Genomic DNA, 25,110 nt, shown 5'->3' on the forward strand with positions numbered 1-25,110 from the left:
CGGTCGCCGCGCCCGTCGCCCCGGGAGCCGCCCCATCGGAGCCGCCGCCCGTCGCGCGCCGGGGGAGCCCCGCCGCAGGAACCCGGCACCCCCTCGCCTCTCCAGTGCCTGCCTCGCCTCCCTCACGCGAACCTGCTCTACGCGCCGCCCCTCATCCTCGGCGGCGAGAGGTACGCGGGAGCTGCCGCCGCCGCCGCTGCCAGGGGCGTGGACGCGTGTGGGCCTACTGTCGGCGTACGAGGTCGCGCCTGAGCCTGCGGCACGGTGGCGCGGGGCCCTCCGCCGCCAGTTCCCTGCCGGTTCAAGATCCCCCATTGCTCTCCTGCCTTCCGTCGTTGGTCTTCCTGCTACCAGCCCCGCCCTTCTCCGCCCTATCTCCAAGACAACGTTCTGCTCCATCCGTTGGTAAGTAGCGACCATGTCATCTCTTCCCCTTTCAATCCCTATAGTACTTTTCCCATGGTGTTTTTCGATGGTGATGAAACTCAGGCGCCCATGACCATCGTGTTTCTTTTCCTTTTATTCCTTGGCCGTAGTTTTCATGAATCGCAATGGTTTTCATTAGCTGTAAGCATGTAACTGATAGAGTAAGGCATGGCTGTTTGCTTTGATCAAATCCAACCCCATTATCAAATGAAATGCTAGGAGAAAATAAGTTGGTAGCACTTCTCTTTTTCCAAAAGAGCTGGCATGCTGGGCAGCAGTGCTCTTTTGGTTTTGCTTAGCTGCAGGATAAAATGATCACCCAGTTAGTCACGGGCTCATGGCTGGGTTAAATGTATTCAGAAGAAGAAGTCTCTGACCGCCACACACCTGTCGTCGACCAGCACATCAGGTAACCCACCCGCTGTCCACCATTGGATTCAGTTTCGCCTTCAAACTGCGTTTATGCATAAATTCAGAGTCACGGAATAAAAATGCTTCTTTGTTGTGATAATCTAAAATTTCCAAAGATTTATTCCAAGTGATTCTCCAGATTTGTCCCCTCGGAGTAGTCAATTCTTTGTTGTAGACAAGATGGTACTCCTCGGAGTAGAAGTTGATGTACTGTAGTCATCTTCAAGTGCTGGTAGAAGCTGATGTAGTCGATTCTTTGGAATAAATTGCAGCAAATTACAGTACGGCGCTGTTCAATACGAATTGGATTTGTTGTAAATTTTACAGGTTGACTAAGGTGCTGTTGAGATGACTACGCTGCTGTCAATTTAAATAAACCTGAATTGACTTTGGAGTAAAACAGGGTAGACTTCAACTTCAAACAATAGCAGTAAGACAATAATAGTGGCTTTTTAGGCTTTTTTTAGAGTGTGTTTCATGCTGGCCTACAATGATGAACTAGGGCTGGCTTATATTCTGTTTCTGAATTCGGTTGATGTGCAGATTTAACAAATTGCAGTAGGGCTGGACTTTTCATAGGTAGCAGCCTCAGTTTATCTCCAAGGGATTATTGTTCGCAGACACTATTGTAGCCATTTTGGGATATAGGGCTGGCCTTTTTCAACTGTAGGTTTTCACAAACAGTAGACATCTCAATACTTGCTTCTTGGAACAGCAACACACCAAGAATAAATTAACAGATCAACAAATGGTCCAGGAAACATAGCTGCTTGCTGGTATCTCCTGAATTTTGAATCAAAACAAGATCCAATTCATAAATGAACAAAAACATGGCGCTAGCTGGTATCTCCTGGTAACACACCAAATTATTCAAATAAAATACTCCATGTAATTCAAATAAATACTCCTGTACAGGAGCCACCATACAAACCTCTCTGTAATATGTTGTGAGTACAACTTGAGAGAGTTTCAAAGAAATAAAAGAAAACAACTAACACTTCAGAGAATATATTGTTGTTTATATAAACTAAAACCCATTTTGGTTGTGATAAACAGAGAAAATAATATAGAACTGTGGTCTAACAATTTTGTCGTGATTCTTCTAATTTGAATTTGAATGCATCAAGGTATTGTCAATTTCTGTGACATGATTTTGTTGTGAATTTTAGATTTTAGAAGAAGAGATTGGTGGTGTTAAAGGACATTTTGGACCAATCAATGAATTAGCATTTAATCCTGATGGGAGGAGGTTAGTTCATACTCTAAATTGTATTTCTATTTCTTTGTTTGTATTTTGCCTCTGATCAAGATTAGCATTTAATCCTAAACATTTTAACAATCTCCGAGTCCAACTTTCAGGTCTTGAAAGTAGCATATACATCAAATGTTTGTGGACATCATGCATGGATGAAAATCTGGGAACAGTTAGTTTGTTGGCTATGTCTTGTCATAGCTGGGTGCTCGTGATTCAAAAGATGTAAAGGTGACCTCGTCAAAGCATTGTTTAGCAAAAAGAACACTGCAGGTAAAAACACAAGAAGGAAACATTGTGATGTTTGTCTGAATTTATTTCCTACACACCAGTTTTTTGTCTCAACGTCTGTAGAGGTTATGCTTGTGCTACTGAATTTAAAATTGAATAGAGCTATCATTTAGATGCGCTTTTGATAGCCTGCAGTTGGTTATTTGGTTGTCCCAAACTCAAGATCAATGCAATCACCTACTGTTAGTTCCATTACAGTTCTATTTCATAACAGAAAAAGAGCACACTGCTTTATTTGTTAAAGATAAACACCTCCTTTAGTGTTCACAAGGGAATGGCCACAAAAATTGATGTGTTTGTCTTCTATCTCTAAATAAAAAAAAGGCTATATATGCAAATTGTACCAGTATTGATTTGTAATATTTTCTGGTACAATCAAACTATCTTTGTATGCATGTTATTCTCACATATACTTGTATATTAGTCGAGACGTGCATTTGCACGTGCACGCTTACTAGTGTTACAAAAAACAATGCAATGTCTTTAGACAGAGCAAAATGCAACCCCCATCGACAACAAAAAAGGCATGTATCAAAATGCAACTCCTTGCGAAGGTAACATAACACAAGTTGCTTTCCAACACTCGCAGATCGAATACAAGGGCGCGAGATTAGCTTGAAATTTATGGAACACTAGCATAATGTTCATGCGTCGCCACGGAATAATAAAAAGTAATTGAATTTGTTCTAGATTTTAGTAGTATACAACAAACAACGCACTTGCGACATTGTGAAAGAAACTCAATCAAGTCGGCAACACTATACTTGCGCAAGTACAGAACCATAGCACCAATGTAAGATTTGTAGGGCAGAGCCATGGCCACATTTCGAAATTTGAAAGTTAGGAGGACGGAGATTAGAAGCAGGGGTGCTTGGGGGTTGGGTAGGAGCGGTGGTTGGAGGATGCATATATCCGGGGAGGAACCATGGCAGGAAGAAAAAATAATTGCGGATTGAGTGTCTGGTTCATGTCGCAGTAAAAAAACGTACGGATATATAGTACTTGTAAAATGCTTCCCCATTCAAATCATGAGTCAGGTGGTCTGATTTGACCGGGTTGGGTCAAGAAGCAGGTACGAGATTCAAGGCTCCCAAACTATATTTTTATGCGGTTTTATTAATGAGTTCTTTAAAAAACAGAGGGGTCCTCTAAGTTCTACATGGATGAGAGGATTGGGGTGAAGTGGGGATTGAACTCTTTCAAACCGAAGGGGGCGATGGGTTCTGGATGGATAAGTAAAATTGAGGTGAAGTGGGGAGTGAATTTATCATCACCACCGCCAACTACAATTTATAAGGTACTCCCTCCATAAAGAAATAATTAAGAGTGTTTAGATCACTAATTTCGTGATCTAAACACTCTTATATTTCTTTACTGAGGGAATAGAAGAGGTACTCGAGTTACAAAGTTTAGAAACTCAATTGGAAAAAACTTAGTTTGGAAACTCAAATGTTCCACGTGCAGGCGTGAAGGGCGCTTGAAGCCAAAGGCCTTGGCCGAAGATACGAACAAAGGGAATGTCAAATGCAGTCCATGGAGTATACATATGTGCCCACCTTCCTACTACTCCCCCTGTTCCAAAATAATTGAAGTTCTAAGTTTGTCCTAAGTCAAACTTGATTAAGTTTGATTTAATCTATGGAAAATATGCTAAAATAACCGAATAAACATAATATGACTATATATATTTCATAAAAAACCTCAAGAGACTAATTCCATGTTTCAGATGTTAATATATTTTCATAGACTTGGTCAAACTTCAATAACTTTGACTTGGGACAAATCTAGGACTTCAGTTATTTTGAAATGGATGAACCAATAGTTAGCGAAATGCTGGTATCTGCTAAAAGAACTAATTAAACGGTGTACCATGTTGTAGCAGGTTAGAGCAACTCTAACATAATCGTCATATGTGTCATCGCCATATGAGATATAGAGTGCGCTTCAATAAGTAATACGGAGCCTGCCAAAGGCGATATGCAAATTTATAATCCTTCCAGAAATTTCTTATATGCAGGTCCTACTTATCATTGACTGTAAAGGTTTTTTTCTCGATTCCCCACCTAAATTTGCAGTTCAGATGCATAATATGCTAGTAACACACACACACACACACACACACACACACACACACACACACACACACACACACACACACACACACCATGCACCCAAGAACACGCACATGTGCACACATATGCATGGCGTCGAGGCATCTGTACGCGCCAACGACCACCCAGGCTGACGAAGAATAAGAAAAAAAATCTTCCTCACATGAATCAAACAATAGTTAAATATTTTAACTCGATTTTTTTAATATAATTAAGCTTTAGGTGGTGCACCCAAAGATTTCATTGGATGCTCCACCTAATGCTTCGTGTAATTATAACTGAAGCTTCACCAAGACCCCGCTCGTTTCTGAGAGTGGCTGTGAGCGGAGGGGGAAATAGAGGTCGTGGACGGCAGGGAGGAAGTGGAGGTTGTGGGTCATCGACGGTGAGGTTATAAGCTCATGGGCAAGATTTGATACACTCTTCATAAAATACATTGATCCAAGTCTATATGACAACTCTGTTAAAACGGTTTTTTAATCAAAATTGTAATATCATGTTTATTTGGTGAAACAGTGTTTGATCTTTCCGGATCGGGCCGACGTACGGTGAACACACACAAGTTCTAAATGTACAAATTACGTGTTGACAAGATACGATAGTAGGTGGCCCTAGCATACACTTATAGACTTAGTCAAACTTAAACAACTATGACTTGAAAAGAAATCCAGGACTTTAGTCATTTTGAAACGGATGACTTTAAGACTGGTTGTGAGTGGAGGGGGAAGTGGAGGTTGTGGGCGACGGGAAGGAAGTGGAGGTCGTGGGCTATGGATGGTTGGGTTATAAGCTCGCAACATCTCTAGCAGACCTGTAAAAGGCCCCGACCCGCAAAACAACTGCTTATATATGGATCGGCGCGGAAAAATCTGCCCGAGTAGACCCCGCAAACACGTTCGACCTGTAAACTTTTTTGCGGGGGGCGGCAAAAGTTCGCCCTCAACTTTTAGATTCACAGGATGGGAGGTCGACCCGAGCTCGCCCCCTATCCGCAGCGAGATTTGGCGCGAGGGAAATTTTCACGCGGCCGTTCCCGCTCCCCTCCCCCCTCCTCGGTCGCCGTAGCCCCGCCACCGCGAGCTCCGGTCCATCTTCCCCGCCATACTTCGCCGCCATGGAAGCCTCCCAGCTGTCCCCCGTCCCCGTGGAGGTCGCGCAGGCGCAATCCCCTCTGAAGGATCTCGTTGCCGGCCATGTTGCCCTCGCCGTCGCCCAAGGCCCCAACGTAACTGCCCGCAAGCGGCAAGGCAACGTTGTCGTGCATGGCGGCAATCCGGCTGGCCCCGCCGAAAAGGCACACACGCCGGGCGTGGCCACCGTTGCGCGATCTGCCCGGCCGCCGGCGGAGAAGGTGAGCAAGGTTTCGGGCGTGAAGCGAAAGAAGATTGCTACGAAAAGGTCGGCGCCTTCGTCCACTCCCTCAGCCCCGACGAGATGTTCCCCGACGATGTCGTTCAACGGTGCTGCTTCCACCGCAAGCAAGGTGTTCGATGAAATGGCCGGAAGGTTTGCATCTTCGAGGGCGGCGATAAACTCGATGGAGGCGGTGTGGACTAAAGAGCGACAAGATGATCAAGACGTGGTCGTCGCTTTTGCAAGTCCTTTTGTGTTTGTCCTACAGAACTATGCTTTATTTGCACATGAACTATGTTTTATCATTTGAATTTGGACCCGTTTGTTGGAATGGCTGTCAAATTTGCTTATTGAGGGTTTTCGGTTTGCGGGTTGACGAGGCGGTGCCCGAGCAGACCTCGGCTAGCCGACTCGTAAAAGAGCATCTTCGGCGAATATCCTTTTATACGGGTCCATTTGCGGGGTCTGATTCTGCAGCCGCCTGCACCGGCCCGCAAAGCCGTTTTTTCGCGAATTGTAAACGTCTTTTGTGGGTCGGCGTTATACGGGGTCTGCTAGAGATGACCAGGGCTAGATATGATATGCAACCTTCATAAATTACATCGATCCAAGTCTGTATGATGACCGCGTTAAAGCGGCGTTTTTAACCAAAACCTTAATGTCGATGCTTATTATGCCGAGCGAGCATACAGGGACTCTGCTAGAGAGTTCCTCTTACCTGGCCTGTGAAACAGTCGTTGATCTTTCCAGATTCGACCGACGTCCAGTGAACACGCACAAGTTTTAAATGCTCGAATTACGTGTTCACAAAGATAGTACGCTAGTAGGTGGCCCTAAGCATACATTGCCGTCATGCTTTGGCCGCTTCGCGATAAAAATGTGCTCCTATACAGCTACTGTTATGAAGCATGGTGCAGTTAATTATATATTATGTGGGGTGCTCCGACAGCACGCTTGTTGGCTTCATCGAGCGCTCGACCGCTCGTTGTCGCCTTCACCGCAAGGCAGGGACGCAACAGGACATGTCAGCGGCTCGTGGGAATCCACCGACGCGTACGTGTTCCTTCCACCTCGCTTCGCGCGCGTCTGTCTGCGGACGTGGCGTCTGCTACGCGCGGTCGAACGCAGTCTAAACAAAAAAAAACACGCAGTACGTGTCAGCAGCACCGCTGTAAGTGGGCTGTACTGCTGCAGCTTAGATACTCCAGTGTCCAGGCTCCGAGAGTAGCGCGTACTACGTGCGTAGGCGTGACGGCGACGGCCGTGCCGGTGCGCGCGCGGCGGTGGTACTCTACTCATGTCTCGTACTCCCTCCGTTTCAAATTACTTGTCTTAGATTTGTCTAAATACGGAGGTATCTAGCACTAAAATGAGTCTAGATACATCCGTATCTAGACAAATCCAAGACAAGTAATTCAGAACGGAGGGAGTAGGTCACTGACCAGGCCACTCATTAAAATCCTTCCGTCGTGTTTCGTTCGCCCCCCGGCCGGCCGTCGCCCCAACTGCCCACGGCGGTTTGTCCACGGCGGCCACATGCACGCACGCACGGCCCCGGGCCGGATATGGCGCGCGCCGGGTCGGTGTGGGTGTGGCCATGCAGCGCCGAGTCCGCCGGCCCACTGTATTAGGAGTAGACTGCTATCCGTTTATCCATCGATGCACACATGCATGTGCATCAGTAGTGAGCAGGGTGCCACGGGTCCACGCTCCACGGCCTTTGTTCAGTCAGCAGAGTGCATTCATGCGTGCGTGCACAATTATTGGGCATGGGAAACTAGATCCGTCGATCAGGTTGCGTGAAGTGGGGAGGATGGAAGTTACGTGGATGCTCTGTCTCGACACACAGTAGTGCCGATGAGTTAAGCCCTGTGCATGTTTGTACGTACGTGTCTGAAGCCGCGTCTGTGTCGCCGTCAGGCACCCTGCTTCGGAGCATGGGGCAGATCCATTTTTGTCGTGAACACACACGTATACACGCGAACATTGCCGAAGGTAATTAAGAGGCTGAGAGCGATCGAGATACCATCGGCATTCGATCGATCGTCCAACATTTCGGCGAGGCGAATCTTGACGATACGTACAACCATCCTAGTACACAGCATACCTTTTTTTCTTTCAAAACGGAGGCTACGCAGCATACTGATGGATACGGCAGGTTTGTGCATTAACTGATCGTGTGCGCAGTGTACTGCGTACATGAAAGGAATGATTCATATACACGACGATCATGCACTCCATCCATCCTAGTATACGTTAGTTAGTGGGCGGGCCGCCTAGAGAAAGCCGGCCGACCGATCTTGATCCATCATAAAATCTGCCATACCGATCGATATCGACACGACCACACAATCCATGCATGCATGTGCACTCCACAGTTGCATTATTGTATCGTATTGTGTACATGCATGATGCATGCACGTTGAACGTACATCAGCGTCTCCATGTGCATTCGGGCCTGCCCATCCCGAGTTTAATTGGGCTCTCAGCACAAGTCAGCGGCGAGGAAGAAGAGGCGAACTCTCCAAGGCGGGGCACGACGGTTCCCTGCACGTGCCTAAGCTAGGTGCGCCCGCCGCCCGGCTGCCATGAGGGCGTCGGTCAAACATCACTATCAAGATCGATGCCCATGTTTTGGTATACCAGCCACAGCACTGCAAGTTGACTAAGTCTCTCCATGGCGTACGTTCTGTCGGAGAAGTTTTAATTAAACAGCACGTAAACGTCAGGCACTCCCACCTGATAAACGATTCACGTTAGTCACTTGTTTCCTGGCCATGAGATCAACATTCAACGGCTAATAGGAAGATCATAGATACGATCAATCTGGTATGGTCGACCGCTGGCTAGTGCACTGTCAAAAAGAGATTCATGACTGATGGTCACATCGTCGTCCCAGCTGGTTGCCTCGAACGAGCGACTCTGACTTTACTATAGAGCTTCATTAACGAAGCCAACCCGCAAACAGCTGCCGACTGCTATACTATGTCAGTGTGTTATGACGTGCCAGCCGGCTGCTATATAGTTATATGGATGTGCTAGAGACTTTGTAGTGGAAGCTTTGCAAGGATTAGTTACGGTGAGACTAACGAGTTTGTAGAATCGGCCATCCATTCTAGGGACGTCAGAAATGCCAAACATGCATTGCTGTTATTTCAATGATTGATCGTGGTAAAATCCTGTCAATATTGACAAAAATCCAATACAGTTTTGAAAGTGGCAAATGATGATATTTCCTGTCATGTAAAACTATATGTGTTTATGATAACTTATTTGTTTTCCTCTTTTGTTCATCTTACCATTTATTTTATCATCTTACCATCAAATAAGTTCAGCACAATTTCACAGCCCAAATTGATTCTAACTTTACACTACTTTAAATAGAGATGGTTATATGCATTGCAATTATGGGAATCTCCAACACCGACCTCTATCCGATGGTGTCTCGCATTTGTCCGCGGACCTGTCCGGGTAACTGTTTTCCCGTAAAGGGAAGCAAATCAGGGAGGTTTTGCGGGAGTCCAGACACCAGTAACATCAGACTTCAGCACCCCCGGCACTCCCAAAACTGAGACAGAGCCCACTCATTTGGTGCTGGCTGCATTATTTTCACGACAACCCCCATCCTTTCTCAACCATTTCCTCTACCATCCCGATGCTCTCCAACCCAATTCCCGCCATTTTTCGTCGTCGCCGCTGCATGCATGGACCCGTGCGAAAGCTTTCAGAGACGACATTGGTGGAGGATCCGACGAAGGCGGTCGTCTGAAAGATCAACTCGTGACACGATAAGCCAGCCGCCTCAAACAGAAGGCAAAGGAGGCGGCGCCGCTCAAAAAGAAGGGCGACTGGGGTGACAAACGTGGTGATGGGCATTAAGGGTGCGGTCGTGGTGCAGACGACATGCATGGTACAGGGGCTGGTGAGGCATGGTATGCGGACCATCGACGCCGCTGTCGGATGTGTACACCGGCCAGCAGGAGCAAGACGGTGACGACGACCTTGATCCGGATGAATTTCCGTCTGATCCAAAGAAAAAGGATAGAGGAGAAAGTTTCAACATGCAGGAGGACGAGTTGTTGCATGATGCGTACTTGAACACCAACATTGATCCGACCCAGGGTTCCCTACTAGATTTTATCAAAGGCATTGGGGTACTCTAAAAAATGAGGTGATCAAGGCAGGAAAAGAGTTCTTTAGTTCGGGCGTCATGCCGAAAGGAGTCAATAATACTGTTGTAGTGTTAATACCGAAGAAGGAAAACCCAAGCTCCCTAAAATATTATAGACCTATTAGCCTATGCAATGTAGTGTACAAAATTGTTTCAAAATCTTTGGTTAACCGATTACGACCACGCTTTCGTTCCAGGCGAATGATTACGGACAACACTTTGATTGCATTTGAATGTATCCATAGCATCCAAAAAAGTTTTGACGCAAATGGAAAATTTTGCGCATACAAATTAGACCTCGCAAAGGCCTATGACATAGTTGACTGGAAATACCTAGAAGGGGCGATGAGAAGATTAGGTTTTGCTGATAAATGGATACAATGGATCATGACGTGTGTCAAAATAGAGAATTATTCTAGCCGCTTCAACGGGAACTAGTTGTAGAGCTTCACTCCTACATGCATGTGGTTTGAGACATGGAGATCCACTTTCCTCTTTTTTTTCTCTTTGTCGCTGATGGGCTCTCACGTCTAATACATAGTAAGGTGGAAGCTGGTGAAATACAGGAGCTGAAAATTTGTCGACAAAGCCCTGGCATTTCACATCTTCTATTTGCGGATGACAACCTGTTATTTTTTAAGGCAAACAGTGATCAAGCCAATAAGGTGAAGAGCATCATGAAGAACTATGAGTGAGCCACTGGACAGCTAATCAGTCCATCTAAATGATCCCTGCTCCTTGGTAACAAATGTTCACAAGAGGACGGACATGAAGTAATAAATATCCTGAATGTAGTGACGGTGAGTTTTGAGGCGAAATACTTGGGCTTGTCGGTTCTAAAGGACGTATGATAAAAGGGAAATTCAAGCAAACAAAGATAAAGCGAGGAAAAGAAAGAATGATTGGATCAAAAAATATTCTTCTAGTGGAGCCAAGGGGGCACTTATTAAATCAGTGGTTCAAGCGATCGCCACCTTTCCAATGAGTGTTTTCAAGTTCTCAGCAATCCTTTGTGAGGAGCTCATGCACATGTCCAGAGAGTTTTGGTGGGGAGATGATAAAGATCGCCGACACATCCAATGGTCGAGTTGGGAGAAACTTACAAAACGAAAAAGGCAAGGAGGTATGGGATTCAAAGACCTTACAGTTTCTAACCAGGCTCTCCTCACTAGGCAACCTTGGCGACTTATTGCACGTCCCGACAGCTTGTGCGCGAGAGTATTTAAGGCAAAATAATTTTGGAGATATGCCTTAGAGGCAATCATGTATGATAATATTTCCTATGTTTTTATGAATAAAGATAGTCCTTCGACATTATCAATGATGTGTATCAGCAAGTACATGATTTATTTGTGGGACTATGCATTGTATGATGACTGTCCTAAAAGGTCCCTAGTCAAAAGGGTTGTGTGGACGCGCAGCCGACTAGACTAGCATATGACACAGTCGATGGCTTGGTCTCACTACCATGGAGCATTGGATGCTAATTGGATAATATGGACTCGGAAGGATCTGGTCGAATCCGACTCGAGATAAGGTTCAAGTCGGACAGACCAGACTATGAGACGCCGAGATATGTCATCTATGAGTCTCTAGTACAACATGCGTTCTATGTCCTAAGACCTGAGCTGGCGCATATACTTGGGATGGTGATAGACTTGCTTTGGGGCAACCAAACGCTACTCCGTGACTGAGTAGTTATAAAGGTAGGTTTCAAACTTTTGCAGACCCATGCTACAAGACATGGTCGAGTAAGATGGGATTTGCCCCTCCGGTCAGGAGAGATATATCTGGGCCGCTCGTGTAACCCGACCAAGATAAGCATGGCCATGCAACATGGATTATGAGATAATTCGGTTTGTGGTCGGCATCACGGGATTGATAAAGAGCTCGGGCTAGCACAAGGATGACAAACTTTCCTTGAGCCCGACAACATATATTATGTGGCAAAGAGAACATAAGTGTGAAATGTTGTACAGGTTCGCCAACCGGCTCCATAGTCTACTTGGTGGTCGACACGCCTTGCTAGAGGCCGCTACAGCCGAGCAGGTCGGAAGTGATCCGACCTACGACCAAGCCGTCTTAAATCTAAGGGGTTGCATGCTTAAGGAAAGTAACCTACGAGGTTGGATCCAAGGACACTGGTCGGATGTGATCCGAGCTGGACTTGGATAATGACCGAGTAGACTTGGGGGCTTTAGGGTTCGTGCGAGGCCCAAGTGTTGAGCCTGCGACATATGCCTATATGAAGTGGGGGTGCGGCACACTCATTTTGTTGATCTCTTCGGCGCAGTACTAGGGTTTGCATGTGTTGCGAATAACCACCTCCACTCGTTGCCGATTGTGTGAACGGACCTAGCAGTCCACCGCACGGTGTTCCTCCTGCACGCGCGGATACCATTAGAGGCAGTGTGCTTGCGCCTCTCCGGCGAACCTGTACGTGGGATCCAAGGACCTGTTGTTTGAGGTAGATCGGACAAGAAGGAGACGGCCCCGGACGCGCTGCCCCAACTCTACTTCCGCTGACTGGACTGCGCGTCTAGTGGTAACATCTATGATCCATTCCCGCAGCATGTTCCTGGATGTTCTGCGCGTAGATTTTTTTAATTTGGAGTCGATGCACCCTACCGTAGAACCCAACAGTGGTATCAGAGCCTCTGGTATAGGATTTGGCTTCAGATCGTATGCATATTAGATATGTGGAGGCGACAGATGAGATCTGTTGTCGTTTATCAGATCGGCTATGTGCATGGTTGATGAGATCAACTGCACATGGGGATCGTTGAGGCTATGTTTTCTGTCAATCGGAATCGATGAGGTCGTGACACAATGTACCCCTGCCGGTCGGTATCCGCCATCAGGGTTAACAGTGAAATGTAAATCTGAATCAGATTCGTGATGATCGAAAAGATCGATCAAATCAGAGAATTCAGCGTGATCGGAGTTTAGATGGGACTGCTTTGTGCGTAGCGTCTTGTATTTCGTACACAATCACTAAAACATGTAGAATGCGATTCTATGCGTAACTTTGTTTTGCAGGTTTGGTGTGAATAGTATGGCTCATGTGTATGTTATGCATGTGTGTAATTTATACGTGGCCAGCATGTCATGTTTGTCATCCGACACGAGCCAAAGTATTGTCATTATAATGTATAAAGACCTGCGTGTCGACTTGTGACTCTATGTAAAATTTGTTACTAGTTGTAGTAGTTGGATAATAGAGATCAGGTTGTTGGCTTGGCGTCCCGGCATGACAAACAAGATGGAGTTCCTAGATGGTCATCGGAGTCGGAGCCGACCTGAAAGAACATCCTTGAAGGAGTCATACTTTTTCACAATATATGTTTATTTGTGATTGTTATGCTTCTTTTTTTCCTATGCATGTTAGAATGCTAGAAAGAGCCCGCATTAATATCAAGCAATTTGACATTCCGGTGTTGCACCTTCGCACGTCAAGTATATCTTGTAGTGGACTCATAAAATTGGGGTGCTACTAGGTGTCCTTGAAAACTGAAGGATTCGTGTCGAACACGGACATGCACTGCATTAGGTTAACATGACAAGGCTATCAAAACGGTTTTGGGCCTTGTGGCAAAGAAGGTTGGGAGCTGGGGTATGAGATACCTTACCGACCGATGGGAGTCGTATAGAGATACGATTAGCAAGGAGTTGCTTACCTATTAGGTCTGTTGGCTAGTGATGTCTACTAAGCAACCTTCTTCTTGTAAACGTTGTTGGTGTTGGGGAACGTAGCAATAATTCAAAATTTTCCTACGTGTCACCAAGATCTATCTATGGAGTTATATAGCAACGAGGGAGGAGTGGATCTACATACCCTTGTAGATCGCGCGCGGAAGCGTTCAAGAGAACGGGGTTGATGGAGTCGTACTCGTCGTGATTCAAATCATCGATGATCCTAGCGCCGAACGGACGGCACCTCCGCGTTCAACACACGTACGGAGCAGCGACGTCTCCTCCTTCTTGATACAGCAAGGGGGGAGGAGAGGTTGATGGAGATCCAATAGCACAACGGCGTGGTGGTGGAAGTAGCGGGATTCCAACAGGGCTTCGCTAAGCGCTGCGGGAGGAGGGAGATGTGTCACGGGAGGGAGAGGGAGGCGCCAGGCCTTAGGTATGGTTGCTCCTCCTTTTCCCCACTATATATAGGGCCAAGGAAGAGGGGGGATGCGCAGCCCTTGCCCCTTCCTCCAAGGAAGGGTGCGGCCAAGGGTGGGGAGGAGTCCATCCTCCCCAAGGCACCTCGGAGGTGCCTTCCCCTTTTAGGACTCTCCCCTTTTTCTCTTCTCTTGGCGCATGGGCCTCTTGGGGCTGGTGCCCTTGGCCCATGTAGGCCAAGCGCACCCCCTACATCCCATGTGCCCCCCGGGGCAGGTGGCCCCACCCGGTGGACCCCCGGGACCCTTCCGGTGGTCCCGGTACAATACCGGTGACCCCGAAACTTGTCCCGATGGCCGAAATAGCACTTCCTATATATAATTCTTTACCTCCGGACCATTCCGGAACTCCTCGTGACGTCCGGGATCTCATCCGGGACTCCGAACAACTTTCGGGTTACCGCATACTAATATCTCTATAACCCTAGCGTCACCGAACCTTAAGTGTGTAGACCCTACGGGTTCGGGAGACATGCAGACATGACCGAGATGACTCTCCGGTCAATAACCAATAGCGGGATCTGGATACCCATGTTGGCTCCCACATGTTCCACGATGATCTCATCGGATGAAACACGATGTCAAGGACTTAATCAATCCCGTATACAATTCCCTTTGTCTAACGGTATTGTACTTGCCCGAGATTCGATCGTCGGTATCCCGATACCTTGTTCAATCTGGTAACCGGCAAGTCTCTTTACTCGTTCTGTAACACATCATCCCGTGATCAACTCCTTGATCACATTGTGCACATTATGATGATGTCCTACCGAGTGGGCCCAGAGATACCTCTCCGTCACACGGAGTGACAAATCCCAGTCTCGATTCGTGCCAACCCAACAGACACTTTCGGAGATACCTGTAATGCACCTTTGTAGCCACCCAGTTACGTTGTGACGTTTGGTACACCCAAAGCATTCCTATGGTATCCGGGAGTTGCACAATCTCATGGTCTAAGGAAAAGATACTTGACATTAGAAAAGCTTTAGCATACGAACTACACGATCTCTATGCTAGGCTTAGGATTGGGTCTTGTCCATCACATCATTCTCCTAATGATGTGATCCCGCTATCAATGACATCCAATGTCCATGGTCAGGAAACCGTAACCATCTATTGATCAACGAGCTAGTCAACTAGAGGCTTACTAGGGACATGGTGTTGTCTATGTATCCACACATGTATCTGAGTTTCCTATCAATACAATTATAGCATGAATAAAAGACTGTTATCATGAACAAAGAAATATAATAATAACACTTTTATTATTGCCTCTAGGGCATATTTCCAACAGTCTCCCACTTGCACTAGAGTCAATAATCTAGTTCACATCACCATGTGATTAACACTGACAGGTCACATCACCATGTGACCAACATCCAAAGAGTTTACTAGTGTCATTAAACTAGTTCACATCATCATGTGATTAAGACTCAATGAGTTCTGGGGTTTGATCATGTTCTGCTTGTGAGAGAGGTTTTAGTCAACGGATCTGTAACATTCAGATCCGTATGTACTTCGCAATTCTCTATGTCATATTGTAAATGCTACTTCCACGCTCCACTTGGAGCTATTCCAAATGGTTGCTCCACTATACGTATCCGGTTTGCTACTCAGAGTCATTCGGATAGGTGTTAAAGCTTGCATCGACGTAACCCTTTACGTCAAACTCTTTATCACCTCCATAATCGAGAAACATATCCTTATTCCTCTAAGGATAATTTTGACCGCTATCTGGTGATCCACTCCTTGATCACCTTTGTACTCTCTTGCCAGACATGTGGCAAGGCACACATCAGGTGCGGTACTTAGCATAGCATACTGTAGAGCCTACGTCTAAAGCATAGGGGACGACCTTCGTCCTTTCTCTCTTTTCTGCCGTGGTCGAGCTTTAAGTCTTAACTTCATACCTTACTACTCAGGCAAGAACTCCTTCTTTGACTGATCCATCTTGAACACCTTCAAGATCATGTCAAGGTATGTGCTCATTTTGAAAGTACCATTAAGCGTTTTGATCCATCCTCATAGATCTTCATGCTCAATGTTCAAGTAGCTTAATCCAGGTTCTCCCTTGAAAAACACCTTTTAAACAACCCTATATGCTTTCTAGAAATTCTACATCATTTCTGATCATCAATATGTCAACAACATATACTCATCAGAAATTCTATAGTGCTCCCACTCACTTCTTTGGAAATACAAGTTTCTCATAAACTTTGTATAAACCCAAAATCTTTGATCATCTTATCAAAGTACATATTCCAACTCCGAGTTGCTTACTCCAGTCCTTAGAAGGATCGCTGGAGCTAGCATACCTTTTAGCATCCTTAGGATTGACAAAACCTTTCTGATTGTATCGCATACAACCTTTCCCTATGAAAACTGGTAAGGAAACTCGTTTTGACATCCATCTGCCAGATTTCATAGATGCAGCTAATGCTAACATGATTCCGACGGACTTAAGCATCGCTACGGATGAGAAAATATCATCGTAGTCAACTCCTTGAACTTGTGAAAAACTCTTCGCCACAAGTCGAGCTTCATAGATGGTGACATTACCATCCACGTCCGTCTTCTTCTTAAAGATCCATTTATCTCAATGGCTTGCCGATCATCGGGCAAGTCCACCAAAGTCCATGCTTTGTTCTGATACATGGATCCTATCTCGGATTTCATGGTTTCTAACCATTTGTCGGAATTTGGGCCCACCATCGCTTCTCCATAGCTGTAGGTTCATTGTTGTCTAGCAACATGACCTTCAAGACAGGATTACCGTACCACTCTGAAGTGGTACGCATCCTTGTCACCCTACGAGGTACGGTAGTGACTTGATCCAAAACTTCATGATCACTATCATAAGCTTCTACTTCAATTGGTGTAGGTGCCACAGGAACAACTTCCTATGCCCTGCTACACACTAGTTGAAGTGACGGTTCAATAACCTCATCAAGTCTCCACCATCCTCCCACTCAACTCTTTCGAGAGAAACCTTTCCTCGAGAAAGGACCCGATTCAAGAAACAATCCATATTGCTTTCGGATCTGAATTAGGAGGTATACCCAACTGTTTTGGGTGTCCTATGAAGATGTATTTTATCCGCTTTGGGTTCGAGCTTATCAATCCTGAAACTTTTTCATATAAGTGTCGCAGCCCCAAACCTTTAAGAAACGACAACTTAGGTTTCTCTAAGCCATAATTCATACGGTGTCATCTCAACGGAATTACGTGGTGCCCTATTTAAAGTGAATGTGGTTGTCTCTAATGCCTAACCCATGAACAATAGTGGTAATTCGATAAGAGACATCATGGTACGCACCATATCCAATAGGGTGCAACTATGATGTTCGGACACACCATCACACTATGGTGTTCCAGGCGGTATTAATTGCGAAACAATTTCCACAATGTCTTAATTGTGTGCCAAAACTCATAACTCAGATATTCATCTCTATGATCATATCATAGACATTTTATCCTCTTGTCACAATGATCTTCTACTTCACTCTGAAATTACTTGAACCATTCAATAATTCAGACTTGTGTTTCATCAAGTAAATATTCTCAACATCTACTCGAATCATTTGTGAAGTAAGAACATAACGATATTCACTGCATGCCTCAGCACTCATTGGACTGCGCACATCAAAATGTGTTACTTCCAACAAGTTGCTATCTTGTTCCATCTTACTGAAAACGAGGCTTTTCAGTCATCTTGCCCATGTGGTATGATTTGCATATCTCAAGTGATTCAAAATCAAGTGAGTCCAAACGATCCATCTGCATGGAGTTTCTTCATGCGTATACACCAATAGACATGGTTCGCATGTCAAACTTTTCAAAAACGAGTGAGTCCAAAGATCCATCAACATGGAGCTTCTTCATGCATTTTATACCATTATGACTTACATGGCAGTGCCACAAGTAAGTGGTACTATCATTACTATCTTATATCTTTTGGCATGAAAATGTGTATCACTACGATCAAGATTCAATAAACCATTCCTTTAGGTGCAAGACCATTGAAGGTATTATTCAAATAAATAGAGTAACCATTATTCTTTTTAAATGAATGACCGTATTGCGATAGACATAATCCAATCATGTCTATGCTCAACGCAAACACACAGTGACAGTTATTCAGGTTTAATAATAATCTTGATGGTAGAGGGAGCGTGCGATGTTTGATCACATCAAACTTGGAAACACTTCCAACACATATCGTCAGCTCACCTTTAGCTAGTCTCCGTTTATTCCGTAGCTCTTTTATTTCGAGTTACTAACACTTAGCAACTGCACCGGTATCTTAATACCCTGGTGCTACTAGGAGTACTAGTAAAGTACACATTAACATAATGTATATCCAATATACTTCTATCGACCTTGCCAGCCTTCTCATCTACCAAGTATCTAGGGTAATGCTGCTCCAGTGGCTGTTCCCTTATTACAGAAGCACTTAGTCTCGGGTTTGGGTTCAACCTTGGGTTTCTTCACTAGAGCAGCAGCTGATTTGCCGTTTCATGAAGTATCCCTTCTTGCCCTTGCCCTTCTTGAAACTAGTGGTTTCACCAACCATCAACAATTGATGCTCCTTCTTGATTTCTACTTTCGCGATGTCAAACAACGCGAATACCTCAAGGATCATCATCTCTATCCTTGATATGTTATAGTTCATCACGAAGCTCTAGCAGCTTGGTGGCAATGACTTTGGGGAAATATCACTATCTCATCTGGAAGATCAACTCCCACTCGATTCAAATGATTGTTGTACTCAGACAATCTGAGCACAAGCTCAACAATTGAGCTTTTCTCCCTTAGTCTGCAGGCTAAGAAAATCGTCGGAGGTCTTATACCTCTTGACGTGAGCACGAGCCTGAAATCCCAATTTCAGCCCTCGAAACATCTCATATGTTCCGCGATGTTTCGAAAACGTCTTTAGTGCCTCAACTCTAAACCGTTTAACTGAACTATCACGTAGTTATCAAAATGTGTATGTCAGATGTTCGCAACATCCACAGACAACGTTCGAGGTTCAGCACACTGAGCGGTGTATTAAGGACATAAGCCTTCTATGAAGCAATGAGGACAAACCTCAGTTTACGGACCTAGTCCGCATAATTACTACTATCAACTTTCAACTAAATTTTCTCTAGGAACATATCTAAACAGTAGAACTGAAGCGCGAGCTACGACATAATTTGCGAAGACCTTTTGACTATGTTCAGGATAATTAAGTTCATCTTATGAACTCCCACTCAGATAGACATCCCTCTAGTCATCTAAGTGATTACATGATCCGAGTTAACTAGGCCGTGTCCGATCATCATGTGAGACGGACTAGTCAACGTCGGTGAACATCTTCATGTTGATCGTATCTTCTATATGACTCATGCTCGACCTTTCGGTCTTCTGTGTTCCGAGGCCATGTCTATACACATGCTAGGCTCGTCAAGTTAACCCTAAGTGTTTTGCGTGTGTAAATCTGTCTTACACCCGTTGTATGTGAACGTAAGAATCCATCACACCCGATCATCACGTGGTGCTTAGAAGCGACGAACTTTAGCAACGGTGCACAGTTAGGGGTGAACACTTCTTGAAATTGTTGTAAGGGATCATCTTATTTACTACCGTCGTTCTAAGTAAACAAGACGCATAAACATGATAAACATCACATACAATCAAATAGTGACATGATATGGCCAATATCATTTTGCTCCTTTTGATCTCCATCTTCGGGGCTCCATGATCATCATCGTCACCGGCATGACACCATGATCTCCATCATCATGATCTCCATCATCGTGTCTTCATGAAGTTGTCTCGCCAACTATTACTTCTACTACTATGGCTACCGGTTAGCAATAAAGTAAAGTAATTACATGGTGTTGTTCAATGACATGCAGGTCATACAATAAAGAAAGACAACTCCTATGGCTCCTGCCGGTTGTCATACTCATCGACATGCAAGTCGTGATTCCTATTACAAGAACATGATCAATCTCATACATCACATATCATTCATCACATTCTTCTTGGCCATATCACATCACAAAGCATACCCTGCAAAAACAAGTTAGACGTCCTCTAATTGTTGTTTGCATGTTTTACGTGGCTGCTATGGGTTACTAGCAAGAACGTTTCTTACCTACGCAAAGACCACAACGTGATATGCCAATTGCTATTTACCCTTCATAAGGACCCTTTTCATCGAATCCGATCCGACTAAAGTGGGAGAGACAGACACCCGCCAGCCACCTTATGCAACTAGTGCATGTTTGTCGGTGGAACCGGTCTCACGTAAGAGTACGTGTAAGGTTGGTCCGGGCTGCTTCATCCCATGATGCCGCCGAATCAAGATAAGACTAGTAACGGCAAGCATATTGAACAAAATCAACGCCCACAACTACTTTGTGTTCTACTCGTGCATATAATCTACGCAATAAACCTGGCTCTGATACCACTGTTGGGGAACGTAGCAATAATTCAAAATTTTCCTACGTGTCACCAAGATCTATCTATGGAGTTATCTAGCAACGAGGGAGGAGTGGATCTACATACCCTTGTAGATCGCGCGCGGAAGCGTTCAAGAGAACGGGGTTGATGGAGTCGTACTCGTCGTGATTCAAATCACCGATGATCCTAGCGCCGAACGGACGGCACCTCCGCGTTCAACACACGTACGGAGCAGCGACGTCTCCTCCTTCTTGATACAGCAAGGGGGGAGGAGAGGTTGATGGAGATCCAATAGCACAACGGCGTGGTGGTGGAAGTAGCGGGATTCCAACAGGGCTTCGCTAAGCGCTGCGGGAGGAGGGAGATGTGTCACGGGAGGGAGAGGGAGGCGCCAGGCCTTAGGTATGGTTGCTCCTCCTTTTCCCCACTATATATAGGGCCAAGGAAGAGGGGGGATGCGCAGCCCTTGCCCCTTCCTCCAAGGAAGGGTGCGGCCAAGGGTGGGGAGGAGTCCATCCTCCCCAAGGCACCTCGGAGGTGCCTTCCCCTTTTAGGACTCTCCCCTTTTTCTCTTCTCTTGGCGCATGGGCCTCTTGGGGCTGGTGCCCTTGGCCCATGTAGGACAAGGTGCACCCCCTACATCCCATGTGCCCCCCGGGGCAGGTGGCCCCACCCGGTGGACCCCCGGGACCCTTCCGGTGGTCCCGGTACAATACCGGTGACCCCGAAACTTGTCCCGATGGCCGAAATAGCACTTCCTATATATAATTCTTTACCTCCGGACCATTCTGGAACTCCTCGTGACGTCCGGGATCTCATCCGGGACTCCGAACAACTTTCGGGTTACCGCATACTAATATCTCTATAACCCTAGCATCACCGAACCTTAAGTGTGTAGACCCTACGGGTTCGGGAGACATGCAGACATGACCGAGATGACTCTCCGGTCAATAACCAACAGCGGGATATGGATACCCATGTTGGCTCCCACATGTTCCACGATGATCTCATCGGATGAAACACGATGTCAAGGACTTAATCAATCCCGTATACAATTCCCTTTGTCTAACGGTATTGTACTTGCCCGAGATTCGATCGTCGATATTCCGATACCTTGTTCAATCTCGTTACCGACAAGTCTCTTTACTCGTTCTGTAACACATCATCCCGTGATCAACTCCTTGATCACATTGTGCACATTATGATGATTTCCTACCGAGTGGGCCCAGAGATACCTCTCCGTCACACGGAGTGACAAATCCCAGTCTCGATTCGTGCCAACCCAACAGACACTTTCGGAGATACCTGTAATGCACCTTTATAGCCACCCAGTTACGTTGTGACGTTTGGTACACCCAAAGCATTCCTATGGTATCCGGGAGTTGCACAATCTCATGGTCTAAGGAAACGATACTTGACATTAGAAAAGCTTTAGCATACGAACTACACGATCTCTATGCTAGGCTTAGGATTGGGTCTTGTCCATCACATCATTCTCCTAATGATGTGATCCCGTTATCAATGACATCCAATGTCCATGGTCAGGAAACCGTAACCATCTATTGATCAACGAGCTAGTCAACTAGAGGCTTACTAGGGACATGGTGTTGTCTATGTATCCACACATGTATCTGAGTTTCCTATCAATACAATTATAGCATGAATAAAAGACTATTATCATGAACAAAGAAATATAATAATAACACTTTTATTATTGCCTCTAGGGCATATTTCCAACAGTTGGGTCTTCAAGTGCAGAGGTTTGTAGGACAGTAGCAAATTTTCCTCAAGTGGATGACCTAAGGTTTATCAATCCATGGGAGGCGTAGGATGAAGATGGTCTCTCTCAAACTACCCTGCAACCAAATAACAAAGAGTCTCTTCTCTCCCCAACACACCCAATACAATGGATAATTGTATAGGTGCACTAGTTCGGTGAAGAGATGGTGATACAAGTGCAATACGGATGGTAGATATAGCTTTTTATAATCTGAAAATATAAAAACAGCAAGGTAGCGAGTGGTAAAAGTGAGCGAAAACGGTATTGCAATGCTTCGAAACAAGGCCTAGGGTTCATACTTTCACTAGTTCCAGTTCTCTCAACAATAATAACATAATTGGATCATATAACTATCCCTCAACATGCAACCAAGAGTCACTCCAAAGTCACTAATAGCGGAGAACAAACGAAGAGATTATTGTAGGGTACAAAACCACCTCAAAGTTATTATTTCCGATCAATCCATTGGGCTATTCCGATAAGTGTCACAAACAACCCTAGAGTTCGTAGTAACATAACACCTTATGACACAAATCAACCAAAACCCTAATGTCACCTAGATACTCCAATGTCACCTCAAGTATCCGTGGGTATGATTATACGATGTGCATCACACAATCTCAGATTCATCTATTCAACCAACATAAAGAACTTCAAAGAGTGCCCCAAAGTTTCTACCGGAGGGTCAAGACGAAAACGTGTGCCAACCCCTGTGCATAGATCCCCAAGGTCACAGAACCCGCAAGTTGATCACCAAAACATACATCAAGTGAATCAATAGAATACCCCATTGTCACCACGGGTATCCCACACAAGACATTCATCAAGTGTTCTCAAATCCTTAAAAGACTCAATCCGATAAGATAACTTCAAAGGGAAAACTCAATCCATTACAAGAGATAGAGGGGGAGAAACATCATAAGATCCAACTATAATAGCAAAGCTCGCGATACATCAAGATCGTGCCATATCAAGAACATGAGAGAGAGAGAGAGAGAGATCAAACACATAGCTACTAGTACATACCCTCAGCCCCGAGGGTGAACTACTCCCTCCTCCGGTAGGATGCCGGAACAGGGCCCCGATTGGTTTTTGGTGGCTACAGGGCCCCACAGAGAGTCCACGAGGCACAGGGGCGTGCTCCAGCGGGTGGGGGCGCCCTCCACCCTTGTGGGGCCCACGAGACTCCCCTCCGATAACTTTTTGTTCCAGTATTTTTTATATTTTCCAAAAAAAATCTCCGTTGATTTTTAGCGCATTCCAAGAACCTTTATTTCTGCACAAAAACAACACCACGGTAGTTCTACTGAAAACAGCCTTAGTCCGGGTTAGTTCTAACCAAATCATACCAAAATAATGTAGAAATATTATAAACATGGCATGAATACATCAAAAATTATAGATACGTTGGAGACGTATCAGCTAGCAGTGATGCTAAAGCTCACTAGTCGTATGCGCTAGTCGGATCCTGAATCATTGAGAGTTGCGGAGGGATGCTGACTTCAGTGGGAATATTCTATTTAAGGCCTGAATTACTCTACATAAACACAGTGCTTAGTGATTGCATATTTTTCTGTTGTAGATCAATGGCACCACCTGCTCAACCCAACTTTGCATTGAAATCAATTTTGAAAAAGGATAAAATGAATGGAACAAAATTTACCACCTGGTATAGAAATTTGAGAATTGTTCTCAAGAATGATAAAAAGGAACATGTTCTAGAGGATCCACTTCCAGAGGAACCTACCGATAATGCCGATGCCACAACCAGGAATGCCTCCCAGAAGCTCCTTGATGATCAAATGAGATCAGTTGCCTCATGCTGGCTTGTATGGAGCCCGATTTGTAGCAGCATTTTGAAGATGTTGGGGCTTTCAATATGATCGAGAGCCTCAAGAGCATGTTTCAGGTGCAGGCTAGGACCGAAAGGTTCAATGTTTGGCGATCCTTGATGGACTGTAAGCTGAAGGAAGGTGATCCACTGAGCCCGCATGTGATCAAGATGATCAGATATGTGCAAGCTTTGGATCGGTTGGGCTTCCCGCTCTTAGATGAGCTGGCTACTGATGCAGTTCTGGTTTCTCGTCCACCTAGCTACGGGACATTCATCTCGAACTATCATATGTGCCGCATGGATAAGAAGCTCACTGAATTGCATGGGATGCTCAAGGTGGCAGAGCAGGATATAAATAAAGGCATGCATCAAGTGTTGATGGTGCAGAACTCGGGCAAGTTCGAGAAGAGTTGGTCCAATAAGAAGGCTAAGGTAAAGGGCACGAAGATGGTAACCTCCGGCGCTATGCCGAAGTCAGGACCAGACTCGAAGACCATTTGCTATCATTGCAAGGAAACTGGTCACTGGAAGAGGAATTGTAGCAAGTGGCTTGCTGAGCATGCCAAGAAGGCTGGAAATGCTGCTTCAGGCAAAGGTGCACTTGGTACATATGTTATAGACATTTGCCTTGCTGACATACCTAGTAGCTCTTGGGTATTTGATACCGGATCAGTTGTTCATATTTGCAACTCGATGCGGGAGCTGGTAAGAACTAGGTGTGTGGCACAAGGGGAGATTGACATCAAGGTCGACAACGAAGCAAGAGTTGCCGCATTGGAGGTCTGCATGATGCAACTCTAGCTTCCTTCTGGATTTATTTTGGAATTGAATAATTGTTATTACATTTTTGCACTTA

The 25,110-nt window shown here is 45.3% G+C and overlaps 1 long non-coding RNA gene across 1 annotated transcript; it reads left to right on the forward strand.

Annotated features, from left to right (window-relative positions):
- Positions 1–565: 565 nt before the first annotated feature.
- LOC119305917 lies at positions 566–2,292 on the forward strand. The gene is made up of 3 exons (XR_005148801.1): positions 566–835; positions 2,007–2,086; positions 2,197–2,292. It is a non-coding gene; the product is annotated as an uncharacterized LOC119305917 (long non-coding RNA).
- Positions 2,293–25,110: the final 22,818 nt, after the last annotated feature.

Source organism: Triticum dicoccoides, chromosome 5B, assembly GCF_002162155.2.
Source record: "Triticum dicoccoides isolate Atlit2015 ecotype Zavitan chromosome 5B, WEW_v2.0, whole genome shotgun sequence".
In the NCBI taxonomy this organism is placed as follows: Eukaryota; Viridiplantae; Streptophyta; class Magnoliopsida; order Poales; family Poaceae; genus Triticum; species Triticum dicoccoides.